Raw genomic sequence first — 19,158 nt, 5'->3', positions numbered from 1 at the left:
TCCTCCTTTACTCCTCCCTCACTCCTCCCTCACTCCTCCTTCACTCCTCCCTCACTCCTCCTCACTCCTCCCTCACTCCTCCCTCACTCCTCCCTCACTCCTCCCTCACTCCTCCTTCACTCCTCCCTCACTCCTCCTTCACTCCTCCCTCACTCCTCCCTCACTCCTCCCTCACTCCTCCCTCACTCCTCCCTCACTCCTCCCTCACTCCTCCCTCACTCCTCCTTCACTCCTCCCTCACTCCTCCCTCACTCCTCCCTCACTCCTCCCTCACTCCTCCCTCACTCCTCCCTCACTCCTCCCTCACTCCTCCCTCACTCCTCCCTCACTCCTCCTTCACTCCTCCCTCACTCCTCCCTCACTCCTCCTTCACTCCTCCCTCACTCCTCCCTCACTCCTCCCTCACTCCTCCTTCACTCCTCCCTCACTCCTCCCTCACTCCTCCTTCACTCCTCCCTCACTCCTCCCTCACTCCTCCCTCACTCCTCCCTCACTCCTCCCTCACTCCTCCTTCACTCCTCCCTCACTCCTCCCTCACTCCTCCCTCACTCCTCCCTCACTCCTCCTTCACTCCTCCCTCACTCCTCCCTCACTCCTCCCTCACTCCTCCCTCACTCCTCCCTCACTCCTCCCTCACTCCTCCCTCACTCCTCCCTCACTCCTCCTTCACTCCTCCCTCACTCCTCCCTCACTCCTCCCTCACTCCTCCCTCACTCCTCCTTCACTCCTCCCTCACTCCTCCCTCACTCCTCCCTCACTCCTCCCTCACTCCTCCCTCACTCCTCCTTCACTCCTCCCTCACTCCTCCTTCACTCCTCCCTCACTCCTCCCTCACTCCTCCCTCACTCCTCCCTCACTCCTCCTTCACTCCTCCCTCACTCCTCCCTCACTCCTCCCTCACTCCTCCCTCACTCCTCCTTCACTCCTCCCTCACTCCTCCCTCACTCCTCCCTCACTCCTCCCTCACTCCTCCTTCACTCCTCCCTCACTCCTCCCTCACTCCTCCCTCACTCCTCCCTCACTCCTCCCTCACTCCTCCCTTACTCCTCCCTCACTCCTCCTTCACTCCTCCCTCACTCCTCCCTCACTCCTCCTTCACTCCTCCCTCACTCCTCCCTCACTCCTCCTTCACTCCTCCCTCACTCCTCCCTCACTCCTCCCTCACTCCTCCCTCACTCCTCCTTCACTCCTCCCTCACTCCTCCCTCACTCCTCCTTCACTCCTCCCTCACTCCTCCCTCACTCCTCCCTCACTCCTCCCTCACTCCTCCTTCACTCCTCCTTCACTCCTCCCTCACTCCTCCCTCACTCCTCCTTCACTCCTCCCTCACTCCTCCCTCACTCCTCCTTCACTCCTCCCTCACTCCTCCCTCACTCCTCCTTCACTCCTCCCTCACTCCTCCCTCACTCCTCCCTCACTCCTCCCTCACTCCTCCTTCACTCCTAATATATATTTTACTCCGAATAAAGGCGAGCCGCTCTTGGCTGTGGGAGGAGTCTGTCTCCAACAACAGAGGAGGAAACAGTGTGAGAGAGAGAGAGTGAAAAGAGAGAGAGAGAGAAAGAGAAAGAGTTAAAGTTGAACTCATAGTTGGAACTCTGTAAATATATGTTTTTGGATTTTTGGACCTTTTTGCTCACTGTATATATTTTGCACTATTGCACTATTTTTGCACTTGGGTTTTGGCTCAATAAATCCACCTGAGCACTTGAAATCTGACTTCGCCATATTTTTGAGAGAGAGCCCCGCTACAATGTGAGACAGGTTCTGCTCTGAAGATGTGAGACAGGTTCTGCTCTGAAGATGTGAGACAGGTTCTGCTCTGAAGATGTGAGACAGGTTCTTCTCTGAAGATGTGAGACAGGTTCTTCTCTGAAGATGTGAGACAGGTTCTGCTCTGAAGATGTGAGACAGGTTCTGCTCTGAAGATGTGAGACAGGTTCTTCTCTGAAGATGTGAGACAGGTTCTTCTCTGAAGATGTGAGACAGGTTCTGCTCTGAAGATGTGAGACAGGTTCTGCTCTGAAGATGTGAGACAGGTTCTTCTCTGAAGATGTGAGACAGGTTCTGCTCTGAAGATGTGAGACAGGTTCTGCTCTGAAGATGTGAGACAGGTTCTTCTCTTTTAGGTCTTAAACTGTTTTGACTTCACATTTCTTCAAATATAAATCTTTCTTTAGAGAAACTCGTTACAATTATAAAACTACTATTTTGACACAATTACAATTGGACATATAAATATTGCGCTGGACACAATGGCCCGTTGTGCCGTGTCCAAGCCTCAGAGGAGGTGTCTGGGGAGAGGGTCAGAACACACACTGTAAAGAAGAGCCTGGTGCACCCACTGGTCAAGCTGAGACTGTGTCCAAAAGGCGTGGCCCAGAGAGTGGTGGTCATAGGTCCACACGCTCAGCACAGACGTGGCAGAGGCAGATAGTGCGCTGACGTCTACGGACGTCCCTCATGGGAAAGAATCAACCTAAAAGACATGTGTCCATCACAGAGACGCCTGTCACCATGGCAACCACACATACATATGGGAAAGAGTGTCTGGAGTGTGGGCCAGTGTGGGCCAGTGTGGACCAGTGTGGGCCAGTGTGAGCCAGTGTGGACCAGTGTGGGCCAGTGTGAGCCAGTGTGGGCCAGTGTGGACCAGTGTGAGCCAGTGTGGGCCAGTGTGAGCCAGTGTGAGCCAGTGTGGACCAGTGTGAGCCAGTGTGAGCCAGTGTGGGCCAGTGTGGGCCAGTGTGAGCCAGTGTGGGCCAGTGTGGACCAGTGTGAGCCAGTGTGGACCAGTGTGAGCCAGTGTGAGCCAGTGTGGACCAGTGTGGGCCAGTGTGAGCCAGTGTGGGCCAGTGTGGGCCAGTGTGGACCAGTGTGAGCCAGTGTGGGCCAGTGTGAGCCAGTGTGAGCCAGTGTGGACCAGTGTGAGCCAGTGTGAGCCAGTGTGGGCCAGTGTGGGCCAGTGTGAGCCAGTGTGGGCCAGTGTGAGCCAGTGTGAGTCAGTGTGGGCCAGTGTGGGCCAGTGTGGGCCAGTGTGGACCAGTGTGAGCCAGTGTGGGCCAGTGTGGGCCAGTGTGTGTGAGTGTGAGCCAGTGTGGGCCAGTGTGTGGGCCAGTGTGGACCATTGTGAGCCAGTGTGAGTCAGTGTGGGCCAGTGTGGGCCAGTGTGGGCCATTGTGAGCCAGTGTGAGCCAGTTTGGGCCAGTGTGGGCCAGTGTGAGCCAGTGTGGGCCAGTGTGGGCCAGTGTGAGCCAGTGTGTGTGAGTGTGAGCCATTGTGGGCCAGTGTGTGGGCCAGTGTGGACCATTGTGAGCCAGTGTGAGCCAGTGTGGGCCAGTGTGGGCCAGTATGGGCCAGTGTGAGCCAGTGTGGGCCAGTGTGGGCCAGTGTGGGCCATTGTGAGCCAGTGTTGGCCAGTGTGGGCCAGTGTGGACCATTGTGAGCCAGTGTGAGCCAGTGTGGGCCAGTGTGGGCCAGTGTGGGCCAGTGTGAGCCAGTGTGGGCCAGTGTGGGCCAGTGTGAGCCAGTGTGGGCCAGTGTGGGCCAGTGTGGGCCAGTGTGGGCCAGTGTGAGCCAGTGTGGGCCAGTGTGGGCCAGTGTGGGCCAGTGTGGGCCACTAAGTACGGACAAAATGTAAGATTCATGTCAGAAAAACGGTTAAACTGAATGAACAGAAATGAATGTTTGTGATTTTAAAGCGTTTTTTTCCTGTTGTTGCACTTTGAATTGTGCTTTACAAATAAATCTGACCTGGTTTAGTCTTATTTTAGTCCTGGTTTAGTCTTATTTTAGTCCTGGTTTAGACCTGGTTTAGACCTGGTTTAGTCTTATTTTAGTCCTGGTTTAGACCTGGTTTAGTCTGGTTTAGACCTGGTTTAGTCTGGTTTAGACCTGGTTTAGTCCTGGTTTAGTCTTATTTTAGTCCTGGTTTAGACCTGGTTTAGTCTGGTTTAGTCTTATTTTAGTCCTGGTTTAGACCTGGTTTAGTCCTGGTTTAGACCTGGTTTAGTCTGGTTTAGTCCTGGTTTAGTCCTGGTTTAGACCTGGTTTAGTCTGGTTTAGACCTGGTTTAGTCCTGGTTTAGTCCTGGTTTAGACATGGTTTAGACCTGGTTTAGACCTGGTTTAGACCTGGTTTAGTCTGGTTTCAGTCTTGGTTGAACGTGTCCCTTTGTCTTCGTAGGACGGAGTTGTGGAATGTCGTAGGATTTTCTGTCGTCCCACAAACTGCTCTGAAGACGCGCTCCCCGTCCACCAGAGCGGCGCCTGCTGCAGGACGTGTCGACGTGAGTATGAGCTCTGTCCTCTGTCCTCTGTCCTCCTGTGGCAGAGTGGTTAGTGTGTCCTCTGTCCTCCTGGTCCTGGTCCTGGTCCTGGTCCTGGTCCAGTCCCTGGTCCTGTCCCTGGTCCTGGTCCAGTCCCTGGTCCAGTCCCTGGTCCTGGTCCTGGTCCTGGTCCAGTCCCTGGTCCTTGTCCTGGTCCAGTCCCTGGTCCTGGTCCAGTCCCTGGTCCTTGTCCTGGTCCAGTCCCTGGTCCTGGTCCTGGTCCAGTCCCTGGTCCTGGTCCTGTCCCTGGTCCAGTCCCTGGTCCTGTCCCTGGTCCTGGTCCTGGTCCAGTCCCTGGTCCTGGTCCAGTCCCTGGTCCTGGTCCTGGTCCTGGTCCAGTCCCTGGTCCTGTCCCTGGTCCTGGTCCTGGTCCTGGTCCAGTCCCCGGTCTTGGTCCTGGTCCTGGACCTGGTCCAGTCCCCGGTCTTGGTCCTGGTCCTGGTCCTGGTCCTGGTCCTGGTCCAGGTCCAGTCCCTGGTCCTGGTCCAGTCCCTGGTCCTGTCCCTGGTCCTGGTCCAGTCCCTGGTCCTGGTCCTGGTCCTGGTCCTGGTCCTGGTCCAGTCCCTGGTCCTGGTCCTGTCCCTGGTCCAGTCCCTGGTCCTGTCCCTGGTCCTGGTCCAGTCCCTGGTCCTGGTCCTGTCCCTGGTCCAGTCCCTGGTCCTGTCCCTGGTCCTGGTCCAGTCCCTGGTCCTGGTCCAGTCCCTGGTCCTGGGCCTGGTCCTGGTCCAGTCCCTGGTCCTGGTCCAGTCCCTGGTCCTGTCCCTGGTCCTGGTCCAGTCCCTGGTCCTGGTCCTGGTCCTGGTCCTGGTCCTGGTCCAGTCCCTGGTCCTGGTCCAGTCCCTGGTCCTGTCCCTGGTCCTGGTCCAGTCCCTGGTCCTGGTCCAGTCCCTGGTCCTGTCCCTGGTCCTGGTCCAGTCCCTGGTCCTGGTCCTGGTCCTGGTCCAGTCCCTGGTCCTGTCCCTGGTCCTGGTCCAGTCCCTGGTCCTGGTCCAGTCCCTGGTCCTGTCCCTGGTCCTGGTCCAGTCCCTGGTCCTGGTCCTGGTCCAGTCCCTGGTCCTGGTCCAGTCCCTGGTCCTGTCCCTGGTCCTGGTCCTGTCCCTGGTCCTGGTCCTGGTCCAGTCCCTGGTCCAGTCCCTGGTCCTGGTCCAGTCCCTGGTCCTGGTCCTGGTCCTGGTCCAGTCCCTGGTCCTGTCCCTGGTCCTGGTCCAGTCCCTGGTCCTGGTCCTGGTCCAGTCCCTGGTCCTGGTCCAGTCCCTGGTCCTGTCCCTGGTCCTGGTCCAGTCCCTGGTCCTGGTCCTGGTCCAGTCCCTGGTCCTGGTCCAGTCCCTGGTCCTGTCCCTGGTCCTGGTCCTGTCCCTGGTCCTGGTCCTGGTCCAGTCCCTGGTCCAGTCCCTGGTCCTGGTCCAGTCCCTGGTCCTGGTCCTGGTCCTGGTCCAGTCCCGGGTCCTGTCCCTGGTCCTGGTCCTGGTCCTGGTCCAGTCCCTGGTCCTGGTCCAGTCCCTGGTCCTGGTCCTGGTCCTGGTCCAGTCCCTGGTCCTGTCCCTGGTCCTGGTCCAGTCCCTGGTCCTGGTCCTGGTCCAGTCCCTGGTCCTGGTCCAGTCCCTGGTCCTGGTCCAGGTCCAGTCCCTGGTCCTGTCCCTGGTCCTGGTCCAGTCCCTGGTCCTGGTCCTGGTCCTGGTCCTGGCCCAGTCCCTGGTCCTGGTCCAGTCCCTGGTCCTAGTCCAGCCCCTGGTCCTGGTCCTGGTCCTGTCCCTGGTCCTGGTCCAGTCCCTGGTCCTGGTCCAGTCCCTGGTCCTGGTCCAGATCCTGGTCCTGTCCCTGGTCCTGGTCCAGTCCCTGGTCCTGGTCCTGGTCCTGGTCCTGGTCCAGTCCCTGGTCCTGGTCCTGGTCCTGGTCCTGTCCCTGGTCCAGTCCCTGGTCCTGTCCCTGGTCCTGGTCCAGTCCCTGGTCCTGGTCCAGTCCCTGGTCCTGGTCCTGGTCCTGGTCCAGTCCCTGGTCCTGGTCCAGTCCCTGGTCCTGGTCCAGTCCCTGGTCCTGGTCCTGGTCCTGTCCCTGGTCCTGTCCCTGGTCCTGGTCCTGTCCCTGGTCCTGGTCCAGTCCCTGGTCCTGGTCCAGCCCCTGGTCCTGGTCCTGGTCCTGGTCCTGGTCCAGTCCCTGGTCCTGGTCCAGTCCCTGGTCCTGTCCCTGGTCCTGGTCCAGTCCCTGGTCCTGGTCCAGTCCCTGGTCCTGTCCCTGGTCCTGGTCCAGTCCCTGGTCCTGGTCCTGGTCCAGTCCCTGGTCCAGTCCCTGGTCCTGGTCCTGGTCCTGGTCCAGTCCCTGGTCCTGTCCCTGGTCCTGGTCCAGTCCCTGGTCCTGGTCCTGGTCCAGTCCCTGGTCCTGGTCCTGGTCCTGGTCCTGGTCCTGGTCCTGGTCCTGGTCCTGGTCCAGTCCCTGGTCCTGGTCCAGTCCCTGGTCCTGGTCCTGGTCCAGTCCCTGGTCCTGGTCCAGTCCCTGGTCCTGTCCCTGGTCCTGGTCCAGTCCCTGGTCCTGGTCCTGGTCCTGGTCCAGTCCCTGGTCCTGGTCCAGTCCCTGGTCCTGTCCCTGGTCCTGGTCCTGGTCCAGTCCCTGGTCCAGTCCCTGGTCCTGGTCCTGGTCCTGGTCCAGTCCCTGGTCCTGGTCCAGTCCCTGGTCCTGTCCCTGGTCCTGGTCCAGTCCCTGGTCCTGGTCCTGGTCCAGTCCCTGGTCCTGGTCCTGGTCCTGGTCCTGTCCCTGGTCCTGGTCCTGGTCCTGGTCCTGGTCCTGGTCCTGGTCCTGGTCCTGGTCCAGTCCCTGGTCCTGGTCCTGGTCCAGTCCCTGGTCCAGTCCCTGGTCCTGGTCCTGGTCCAGTCCCTGCTCCTGCTCCTGCTCCTGGTCCTGGTCCTGGTCCTGGTCCTGGTCCTGGTCCAGTCCCTGGTCCTGGTCCAGTCCCTGGTCCTGTCCCTGGTCCTGGTCCAGTCCCTGGTCCTGGTCCAGTCCCTGGTCCTGGTCCTGGTCCTGGTCCTGGTCCAGTCCCTGGTCCTGGTCCAGTCCCTGGTCCTGTCCCTGGTCCTGGTCCAGTCCCTGGTCCTGGTCCTGGTCCAGTCCCTGGTCCAGTCCCTGGTCCTGGTCCTGGTCCTGGTCCAGTCCCTGGTCCTGGTCCAGTCCCTGGTCCTGTCCCTGGTCCTGGTCCAGTCCCTGGTCCTGGTCCTGGTCCAGTCCCTGGTCCTGGTCCTGGTCCTGGTCCTGTCCCTGGTCCTGGTCCTGGTCCTGGTCCTGGTCCTGGTCCTGGTCCTGGTCCTGGTCCTGGTCCAGTCCCTGGTCCTGGTCCAGTCCCTGGTCCAGTCCCTGGTCCTGGTCCTGGTCCAGTCCCTGCTCCTGCTCCTGCTCCTGGTCCTGGTCCTGGTCCTGGTCCAGTCCCTGGTCCTGGTCCTGGTCCAGTCCCTGGTCCTGGTCCTGTCCCTGGTCCAGTCCCTGGTCCTGTCCCTGGTCCTGGTCCTGGTCCAGTCCCTGGTCCTGGTCCAGTCCCTGGTCCTGGTCCTGGTCCTGGTCCAGTCCCTGGTCCTGTCCCTGGTCCTGGTCCTGGTCCTGGTCCAGTCCCCGGTCTTGGTCCTGGTCCTGGACCTGGTCCAGTCCCCGGTCTTGGTCCTGGTCCTGGTCCTGGTCCTGGTCCTGGTCCAGGTCCAGTCCCTGGTCCTGGTCCAGTCCCTGGTCCTGTCCCTGGTCCTGGTCCAGTCCCTGGTCCTGGTCCTGGTCCTGGTCCTGGTCCTGGTCCAGTCCCTGGTCCTGGTCCTGTCCCTGGTCCAGTCCCTGGTCCTGTCCCTGGTCCTGGTCCAGTCCCTGGTCCTGGTCCTGTCCCTGGTCCAGTCCCTGGTCCTGTCCCTGGTCCTGGTCCAGTCCCTGGTCCTGGTCCTGGTCCAGTCCCTGGTCCTGGTCCAGTCCCTGGTCCTGGGCCTGGTCCTGGTCCAGTCCCTGGTCCTGGTCCAGTCCCTGGTCCTGTCCCTGGTCCTGGTCCAGTCCCTGGTCCTGGTCCTGGTCCTGGTCCTGGTCCTGGTCCAGTCCCTGGTCCTGGTCCAGTCCCTGGTCCTGTCCCTGGTCCTGGTCCAGTCCCTGGTCCTGGTCCAGTCCCTGGTCCTGTCCCTGGTCCTGGTCCAGTCCCTGGTCCTGGTCCTGGTCCTGGTCCAGTCCCTGGTCCTGTCCCTGGTCCTGGTCCAGTCCCTGGTCCTGTCCCTGGTCCTGGTCCAGTCCCTGGTCCTGGTCCTGGTCCAGTCCCTGGTCCTGGTCCAGTCCCTGGTCCTGTCCCTGGTCCTGGTCCTGTCCCTGGTCCTGGTCCTGGTCCAGTCCCTGGTCCAGTCCCTGGTCCTGGTCCAGTCCCTGGTCCTGGTCCTGGTCCTGGTCCAGTCCCTGGTCCTGTCCCTGGTCCTGGTCCAGTCCCTGGTCCTGGTCCTGGTCCAGTCCCTGGTCCTGGTCCAGTCCCTGGTCCTGTCCCTGGTCCTGGTCCAGTCCCTGGTCCTGGTCCTGGTCCAGTCCCTGGTCCTGGTCCAGTCCCTGGTCCTGTCCCTGGTCCTGGTCCTGTCCCTGGTCCTGGTCCTGGTCCAGTCCCTGGTCCAGTCCCTGGTCCTGGTCCAGTCCCTGGTCCTGGTCCTGGTCCTGGTCCAGTCCCGGGTCCTGTCCCTGGTCCTGGTCCTGGTCCTGGTCCAGTCCCTGGTCCTGGTCCAGTCCCTGGTCCTGGTCCTGGTCCTGGTCCAGTCCCTGGTCCTGTCCCTGGTCCTGGTCCAGTCCCTGGTCCTGGTCCTGGTCCAGTCCCTGGTCCTGGTCCAGTCCCTGGTCCTGGTCCAGGTCCAGTCCCTGGTCCTGTCCCTGGTCCTGGTCCAGTCCCTGGTCCTGGTCCTGGTCCTGGTCCTGGCCCAGTCCCTGGTCCTGGTCCAGTCCCTGGTCCTAGTCCAGCCCCTGGTCCTGGTCCTGGTCCTGTCCCTGGTCCTGGTCCAGTCCCTGGTCCTGGTCCAGTCCCTGGTCCTGGTCCAGATCCTGGTCCTGTCCCTGGTCCTGGTCCAGTCCCTGGTCCTGGTCCTGGTCCTGGTCCTGGTCCAGTCCCTGGTCCTGGTCCTGGTCCTGGTCCTGTCCCTGGTCCAGTCCCTGGTCCTGTCCCTGGTCCTGGTCCAGTCCCTGGTCCTGGTCCAGTCCCTGGTCCTGGTCCTGGTCCTGGTCCAGTCCCTGGTCCTGGTCCAGTCCCTGGTCCTGGTCCTGGTCCTGTCCCTGGTCCTGTCCCTGGTCCTGGTCCTGTCCCTGGTCCTGGTCCAGTCCCTGGTCCTGGTCCAGCCCCTGGTCCTGGTCCTGGTCCTGGTCCTGGTCCAGTCCCTGGTCCTGGTCCAGTCCCTGGTCCTGTCCCTGGTCCTGGTCCAGTCCCTGGTCCTGGTCCAGTCCCTGGTCCTGTCCCTGGTCCTGGTCCAGTCCCTGGTCCTGGTCCTGGTCCAGTCCCTGGTCCAGTCCCTGGTCCTGGTCCTGGTCCTGGTCCAGTCCCTGGTCCTGTCCCTGGTCCTGGTCCAGTCCCTGGTCCTGGTCCTGGTCCAGTCCCTGGTCCTGGTCCTGGTCCTGGTCCTGGTCCTGGTCCTGGTCCTGGTCCTGGTCCAGTCCCTGGTCCTGGTCCAGTCCCTGGTCCTGGTCCTGGTCCAGTCCCTGGTCCTGGTCCAGTCCCTGGTCCTGTCCCTGGTCCTGGTCCAGTCCCTGGTCCTGGTCCTGGTCCTGGTCCAGTCCCTGGTCCTGGTCCAGTCCCTGGTCCTGTCCCTGGTCCTGGTCCTGGTCCAGTCCCTGGTCCAGTCCCTGGTCCTGGTCCTGGTCCTGGTCCAGTCCCTGGTCCTGGTCCAGTCCCTGGTCCTGTCCCTGGTCCTGGTCCAGTCCCTGGTCCTGGTCCTGGTCCAGTCCCTGGTCCTGGTCCTGGTCCTGGTCCTGTCCCTGGTCCTGGTCCTGGTCCTGGTCCTGGTCCTGGTCCTGGTCCTGGTCCTGGTCCAGTCCCTGGTCCTGGTCCTGGTCCAGTCCCTGGTCCAGTCCCTGGTCCTGGTCCTGGTCCAGTCCCTGCTCCTGCTCCTGCTCCTGGTCCTGGTCCTGGTCCTGGTCCTGGTCCTGGTCCAGTCCCTGGTCCTGGTCCAGTCCCTGGTCCTGTCCCTGGTCCTGGTCCAGTCCCTGGTCCTGGTCCAGTCCCTGGTCCTGGTCCTGGTCCTGGTCCTGGTCCAGTCCCTGGTCCTGGTCCAGTCCCTGGTCCTGTCCCTGGTCCTGGTCCAGTCCCTGGTCCTGGTCCTGGTCCAGTCCCTGGTCCAGTCCCTGGTCCTGGTCCTGGTCCTGGTCCAGTCCCTGGTCCTGGTCCAGTCCCTGGTCCTGTCCCTGGTCCTGGTCCAGTCCCTGGTCCTGGTCCTGGTCCTGTCCCTGGTCCTGGTCCTGGTCCTGGTCCTGGTCCTGGTCCTGGTCCTGGTCCTGGTCCTGGTCCTGGTCCAGTCCCTGGTCCTGGTCCAGTCCCTGGTCCAGTCCCTGGTCCTGGTCCTGGTCCAGTCCCTGCTCCTGCTCCTGCTCCTGGTCCTGGTCCTGGTCCTGGTCCTGGTCCTGGTCCTGGTCCTGGTTTACTTTTATAAACACTATTTATACTTTTGAAGCTCGAGAGAGAAAACACGTCTGAGACTTAATGTCATTAGTGTTTATGTTAATGAGCTGTTCCTCCTGCCACAGCCTTAATGTCATTAGTGTTTATGTTAATGAGCTGTTCCTCCTGCCACAGCCTTAATGTCATTAGTGTTTATGTTAATGAGCTGTTCCTCCTGCCACAGCCTTAATGTCATTAGTGTTTATGTTAATGAGCTGTTCCTCCTGCCACAGCCTTAATGTCATTAGTGTTTATGTTAATGAGCTGTTCCTCCTGCCACAGCCTTAATGTCATTAGTGTTTATGTTAATGAGCTGTTCCTCCTGCCACAGCCTTAATGTCATTAGTGTTTATGTTAATGAGCTGTTCCTCCTGCCACAGCCTTAATGTCATTAGTGTTTATGTTAATGAGCTGTTCCTCCTGCCACAGCCTTAATGTCATTAGTGTTTATGTTAATGAGCTGTTCCTCCTGCCACAGCCTTAATGTCATTAGTGTTTATGTTAATGAGCTGTTCCTCCTGCCACAGCCTTAATGTCATTAGTGTTTATGTTAATGAGCTGTTCCTCCTGCCACAGCCTTAATGTCATTAGTGTTTATGTTAATGAGCTGTTCCTCCTGCCACAGCCTTAATGTCATTAGTGTTTATGTTAATGAGCTGTTCCTCCTGCCACAGCCTTAATGTCATTAGTGTTTATGTTAATGAGCTGTTCCTCCTGCCACAGCCTTAATGTCATTAGTGTTTATGTTAATGAGCTGTTCCTCCTGCCACAGCCTTAATGTCATTAGTGTTTATGTTAATGAGCTGTTCCTCCTGCCACAGCCTTAATGTCATTAGTGTTTATGTTAATGAGCTGTTCCTCCTGCCACAGCCTTAATGTCATTAGTGTTTATGTTAATGAGCTGTTCCTCCTGCCACAGCCAGCTGCTCGCTCGCTGGGCGGGCGCTCGCAGAAGGACAGCGCTTCTCGTCCGGAGACTGCAGAGAATGTAAAGTAAGACATGTTTCACCTCCTTTAACACGCAGAGATTTAGAGCTTTAGAGACCTGAACACGGGTCAGAGCTGTCACATGTTGTACTGAACACGGGACAGAGCTGTCACATGTTGTACTGAACACGGGTCAGAGCTGTCACATGTTGTACTGAACACGGGTCAGAGCTGTCACATGTTGTACTGAACACGGGTCAGAGCTGTCACATGTTGTACTGAACACGGGTCAGAGCTGTCACATCTTGTACTGAACACGGGACAGAGCTGTCACATGTTGTACTGAACACGGGTCAGAGTTGTCACATGTTGTACTGAACACGGGTCAGAGCTGTCACATGTTGTACTGAACACGGGTCAGAGCTGTCACATGTTGTACTGAACACGGGACAGAGCTGTCACATGTTGTACTGAACACGGGTCAGAGCTGTCACATGTTGTACTAAACACGGGACAGAGCTGTCACATGTTGTACTGAACACGGGTCAGAGCTGTCACATGTTGTACTGAACACGGGTCAGAGCTGTCACATGTTGTACTGAACACGGGTCAGAGCTGTCACATGTTGTACTGAACACGGGACAGAGCTGTCACATGTTGTACTGAACACGGGTCAGAGCTGTCACATGTTGTACTGAACACGGGTCAGAGCTGTCACATGTTGTACTGAACACGGGTCAGAGCTGTCACATGTTGTACTGAACACGGGTCAGAGCTGTCACATGTTGTACTGAACACGGGTCAGAGCTGTCACATGTTGTACTGAACACGGGTCAGAGCTGTCACATGTTGTACTGAACACGGGTCAGAGCTGTCACATGTTGTACTGAACACGGGTCAGAGCTGTCACATGTTGTACTGAACACGGGACAGAGCTGTCACATGTTGTACTGAACACGGGTCAGAGCTGTCACATGTTGTACTGAACACGGGTCAGAGCTGTCACATGTTGTACTGAACACGGGTCAGAGCTGTCACATGTTGTACTGAACACGGGACAGAGCTGTCACATGTTGTACTGAACACGGGACAGAGCTGTCACATGTTGTACTGAACACGGGACAGAGCTGTCACATGTTGTACTGAACACGGGTCAGAGCTCTGAGCCTGTCACATGTTGTACTGAACACGGGACAGAGCTGTCACATGTTGTACTGAACACGGGTCAGAGCTGTCACATATTGTACTGAACACGGGACAGAGCTGTCACATGTTGTACTGAACACGGGACAGAGCTGTCACATGTTGTACTGAACACGGGTCAGAGCTGTCACATGTTTTACTGAACACGGGACAGAGCTGTCACAAGTTGTACTGAACACGGGTCAGAGCTGTCACATGTTGTACTGAACACGGGTCAGAGCTGTCACATGTTGTACTGAACACGGGACAGAGCTGTCACATGTTGTACTGAACACGGGTCAGAGCTGTCACATGTTGTACTGAACACGGGACAGAGCTGTCACATGTTGTACTGAACACGGGACAGAGCTGTCACATGTTGTACTGAACACGGGACAGAGCTGTCACATGTTGTACTGAACACGGGACAGAGCTGTCACATGTTGTACTGAACACGGGTCAGAGCTGTCACATCTTGTACTGAACACGGGTCAGAGCTGTCACATGTTGTACTGAACACGGGTCAGAGCTGTCACATGTTGTACTGAACACGGGTCAGAGCTGTCACATGTTGTACTGAACACGGGTCAGAGCTGTCACATGTTGTACTGAACACGGGACAGAGCTGTCACATGTTGTACTGAACACGGGACAGAGCTCTGAGCCTGTCACATGTTGCGTGTGGTTCCACAGGACGGTCAGATGGTGAACGTGTCCGTGTCGTGTCCGGAGCTGAACTGCAGTGCGACTGAGCGGGTTCTTCCAGAAGGACGCTGCTGCAACGTCTGTGCAGGTAGCTAACCCAGATGCCCTCCCACACTCCTGCTCATCCAAGTTAAACCGAGCGGAACGAGACTCTAAACGGTTTGTGTCTTTGGCGCTCGTGTAATTCCGCATTATTCCTCTTTCTTGGCTCCTAACGAGGCTGCAAAGCTCCATCTGCTCGCTCTAAACGCTGCATCCGTCACTCGCTCCAGCATCTCCCTGCATCGCTCTGGAAACACGTGCTCGGCTGAAGAAAATCCTTCTGCTGCGTTTGGACTGAACGCAGACATGACCATCTCTAATCTCTAAGATCTCTAAATGCAAATATCCGGATCTTCACTCACGATACGACGAGCTCACGATGCAGAACAGCACAAACTCTGAGCATGTTCAGAAGTGTAAAGCCGAGGTGCACTACACCTGAGCGGCCACTCGGACAGAGGGGGCGTGTCTTATCCGGATAATATAATAGATCACAAAAAACATGATCCAAAGCACGACATGACGAGAGCTTCAAACGCCACGCCCCTCACACACACTAGCTTAAGCCACGCCCCTCACACACACTAGCTTAAGCCACGCCCCTCACACACACTAGCTTAAGCCACGCCCCTCACACACACTAGCTTTAGCCACGCCCCTCACACACACTAGCTTTAGCCACGCCCCTCACACACACTAGCTTAAGCCACGCCCCTCACACACACTAGCTTAAGCCACGCCCCTCACACACACTAGCTTTAGCCACGCCCCTCACACACACTAGCTTTAGCCACGCCCCTCACACACACTAGCTTTAGCCACGCCCCTCACACACACTAGCTTTAGCCACGCCCCTCACACACGCTAGCTTTAGCCACGCCCCTCACACACGCTAGCTTTAGCCACGCCCCTCACACACGCTAACTTTAGCCACGCCCCTCACACACACTAACTTTAGCCACGCCCCTCACACACACTAGCTTTAGCCACGCCCCTCACACACACTAGCTTTAGCCACGCCCCTCACACACACTAGATTTAGCCACGCCCCTCACACACGCTAGCTTTAGCCACGCCCCTCACACACACTAGCTTTAGCCACGCCCCTCACACACACTAGCTTAAGCCACGCCCCTCACACACACTAGCTTTAGCCACGCCCCTCACACACACTAACTTTAGCCACGCCCCTCACACACACTAGCTTTAGCCACGCCCCTCACACACACTAGCTTTAGCCACGCCCCTCACACACGCTAGCTTTAGCCACGCCCCTCACACACGCTAACTTTAGCCACGCCCCTCACACACACTAGCTTTAGCCACGCCCCTCACACACACTAGCTTTAGCCACGCCCCTCACACACACATTAGCTTTAGCCACGCCCCTCACACACGCTAACTTTAGCCACGCCCCTCACACACACTAGCTTTAGCCACGCCCCTCACACACACTAGCTTTAGCCACGCCCCTCACACACACTAGCTTTAGCCACGCCCCTCACACACACTAGCTTTAGCCACGCCCCTCACACACACTAACTTTAGCCACGCCCCTCACACACACTAGCTTTAGCCACGCCCCTCACACACACTAGCTTTAGCCACGCCCCTCACACACGCTAGCTTTAGCCACGCCCCTCACACACGCTAACTTTAGCCACGCCCCTCACACACACTAGCTTTAGCCACGCCCCTCACACACACTAGCTTTAGCCACGCCCCTCACACACACATTAGCTTTAGCCACGCCCCTCACACACGCTAACTTTAGCCACGCCCCTCACACACACTAGCTTTAGCCACGCCCCTCACACACACTAGCTTTAGCCACGCCCCTCACACACACTAGCTTTAGCCACGCCCCTCACACACACTAGCTTTAGCCACGCCCCTCACACACACTAGCTTTAGGGGCGGCTGCAGGTGGAGACAGGACTGGACACGAGGCGGCTGTGTGAGTGGTAAAAATAAACCGTGTGAATATTTATAACGACAGAACGAGAAACACATTTAAAACTCGTCTGTTTTGATCCAAAAACAGCACAAAATATGAGAATTAAACTCTCGTCTGTTCCATGTTTTAAACTGAAGAGGCGTGGCTTATCCCTGTGAAGAGGCGGGGCTTGTCTCTGTGAAGCGGCGGGACTTGTCTCTGTGAAGAGGCGGGGCTTGTCTCTGTGAAGAGGCGGGGCTTATAGATGAGTCTGGATCAGGCCTGAACCTGGGACTTGAGAGTCTGAGCACGAACTTTGAATTTCAACAGAAGACGAACTCTGAATATAAAATGTCCCAAAACAGAAGAGCCACGACTAAACCGGGACTAAACCAGGACTAAACCAGGACTAAACCAGGACTAAACCAGGTCTAAACCAGGACTAAACCAGGACTAAACCAGGACTAAACCAGGACTAAACCAGGTCTAAACCAGGACTAAACCAGGACTAAACCAGGACTAAACCAGGTCTAAACCAGGTCTAAACCAGGTCTAAACCAGGACTAAACCAGGACTAAACCAGGTCTAAACCAGGACTAAACCAGGACTAAACCAGGACTAAACCAGGACTAAACCAGGTCTAAACCAGGTCTAAACCAGGTCTAAACCAGGACTAAACCAGGACTAAACCAGGTCTAAACCAGGACTAAACCAGGTCTAAACCAGGTCTAAACCAGGTCTAAACCAGGACTAAACCAGGTCTAAACCAGGACTAAACCAGGACTAAACCAGGTCTAAACCAGGACTAAACCAGGACTAAACCAGGACTAAACCAGGACTAAACCAGGACTAAACCAGGTCTAAACCAGGTCTAAACCAGGTCTAAACCAGGACTAAATCAGGACTAAACCAGGTCTAAACCAGGACTAAACCAGGACTAAACCAGGACTAAACCAGGACTAAACCAGGTCTAAACCAGGTCTAAACCAGGACTAAACCAGGACTAAACCAGGTCTAAACCAGGACTAAACCAGGACTAAACCAGGTCTAAACCAGGACTAAACCAGGTCTAAACCAGGACTAAACCAGGACTAAACCAGGTCTAAACCAGGTCTAAACCAGGTCTAAACCAGGACTAAACCAGGACTAAACCAGGTCTAAACCAGGACTAAACCAGGTCTAAACCAGGTCTAAACCAGGTCTAAACCAGGACTAAACCAGGACTAAACCAGGACTAAACCAGGTCTAAACCAGGACTAAACCAGGACTAAACCAGGTCTAAACCAGGACTAAACCAGGTCTAAACCAGGACTAAACCAGGACTAAACCAGGTCTAAACCAGGACTAAACCAGGACTAAACCAGGTCTAAACCAGGACTAAACCAGGTCTAAACCAGGTCTAAACCAGGACTAAACCAGGTCTAAACCAGGACTAAACCAGGACTAAACCAGGTCTAAACCAGGTCTAAACCAGGTCTAAACCAGGACTAAACCAGGACTAAACCAGGTCTAAACCAGGACTAAACCAGGTCTAAACCAGGTCTAAACCAGGACTAAACCAGGACTAAACCAGGTCTAAACCAGGACTAAACCAGGTCTAAACCAGGTCTAAACCAGGACTAAACCAGGACTAAACCAGGACTAAACCAGGGTCAGTTGGCTTGGGCGTGGCCTTCATGTGTCTTCTCGTTGTCCATCTGCAGGTCACGACTTCTGCTCAGAGGGTTTTGTCTGTGGACTGAACTCAAACTGTGAAAACCTGAGGACCAGAGCCCAGTGCACCTGTCGCCATGGATACGCCTCTGCACACGGAGACCAGACCGACTGTGAAGGTAGGACCAGGACCAGGACCAGGACCAGAACTGGACCAGAACCAGAACCAGGACCAGGACAGGGACCAGGACCAGGACCAGACCAGGACCAGGACCAGAACTGGACCAGAACCAGGACCAGGACAGGGACCAGGACTGGACCAGGACCAGGACCAAGACCAGGACCAGGACCAGAACTGGACCAGAACCAGGACCAGGACAGGGACCAGGACCATGACCAGACCAGGACCAGGACCAGAACTGGACCAGGACCAGGACAGGGACCAGGACTGGACCAGGACCAGGACCAAGACCAGGACCAAGCGGGACCGGGACCGAGACCGGGACCAGGACCTGGACCAGGACCTGGACCAGAACGGGACCAGAACGGGACCAGAACGGGACCAGGACCGGGACCAGGACCAGAACCTGGACCTGGACCAGGTCTGACAGACTGAACCTGTGTCCTCTGTTTGAAGGTGGCAGACGTCGTTAGCAGTTAACGATAATTACTTCATAATAACACAATTATAAACCGATTAATACTAATAATCCTCACACTGACCTCGTTAACCTTTAAAACTCGGAGTCTCGGAAACATAGACTTAAATCTCACAAACTGAAAGCTCTGATGTGTCGTCTGGTGTGAAACATTTATCATATTTGACATAAGCTGCAGTTTGTGAAGGAAAATGAAATAATACAATTTTAAAATGACGGGAAGTAGAGCTGAACATGACAGGAAGTAGAGCTGAACATGACAGGAAGTAGAGCTGAACATAACAGGAAGTAGAGCAAGTAGAGCTGAACATGACAGGAAGTAGAGCTGAACATGACAGGAAGTAGAGCTGAACATGACAGGAAGTAGAGCTGAACATAACAGGAAGTAGAGCAAGTAGAGCTGAACATGACAGGAAGTAGAGCTGAACATGACAGGAAGTAGAGCTGAACATGACAGGAAGTAGAGCTGAACATGACAGGAAGTAGAGCTGAACATGACAGGAAATAGAGCAAGTAGAGCTGAACATGACAGGAAGTAGAGCTGAACATAACAGGAAGTAGAGCAAGTAGAGCTGAACATGACAGGAAGTAGAGCTGAACATGACAGGAAGTAGAGCTGAACATGACAGGAAGTAGAGCAAGTAGAGCTGAACATGACAGGAAGTAGAGCTGAACATGACAGGAAGTAGAGCTGAACATGACAGGAAGTTGAGCAAGTAGAGCTGAACATGACAGGAAGTAGAGCTGAACATGACAGGAAGTAGAGCTGAACATGACAGGAAGTAGAGCTGAACATGACAGGAAGTTGAGCAAGTAGAGCTGAACATGACAGGAAGTAGAGCTGAACATGACAGGAAGTAGAGCTGAACATGACAGGAAGTAGAGCTGAACATGACAGGAAGTAGAGCTGAACATGACAGGAAGTAGAGCTGAACATGACAGGAAGTAGAGCTGTACATAACAGGAAATAGAGCAAGTAGAGCTGAACATGACAGGAAGTAGAGCTGAACATGACAGGAAGTAGAGCTGAACATGACAGGAAATAGAGCAAGTAGAGCTGAACATGACAGGAAGTAGAGCTGAACATGACAGGAAGTAGAGC

General features: G+C 56.4%; 1 long non-coding RNA gene across 1 annotated transcript; it reads left to right on the top strand.

Annotated features, from left to right (window-relative positions):
- Positions 1-4,233: 4,233 nt before the first annotated feature.
- Positions 4,234-17,576, top strand: LOC140350586 (uncharacterized). Its single transcript, XR_011925205.1, has 4 exons — positions 4,234-4,292; positions 11,876-11,945; positions 13,755-13,854; positions 17,448-17,576. It is a non-coding gene; the product is annotated as an uncharacterized lncRNA (long non-coding RNA).
- The last annotated feature ends 1,582 nt before the right edge of the window (positions 17,577-19,158 follow it).

Source organism: Eucyclogobius newberryi, unplaced genomic scaffold, assembly GCF_026437365.1.
Source record: "Eucyclogobius newberryi isolate DKJ021-1_F unplaced genomic scaffold, fEucNew1.0.hap1 SCAF_732, whole genome shotgun sequence".
In the NCBI taxonomy this organism is placed as follows: Eukaryota; Metazoa; Chordata; class Actinopteri; order Gobiiformes; family Gobiidae; genus Eucyclogobius; species Eucyclogobius newberryi.
The sequence above is the reverse complement of the archived record's forward strand: the minus strand, read 5'-3'. Positions and strand labels throughout refer to the sequence as shown.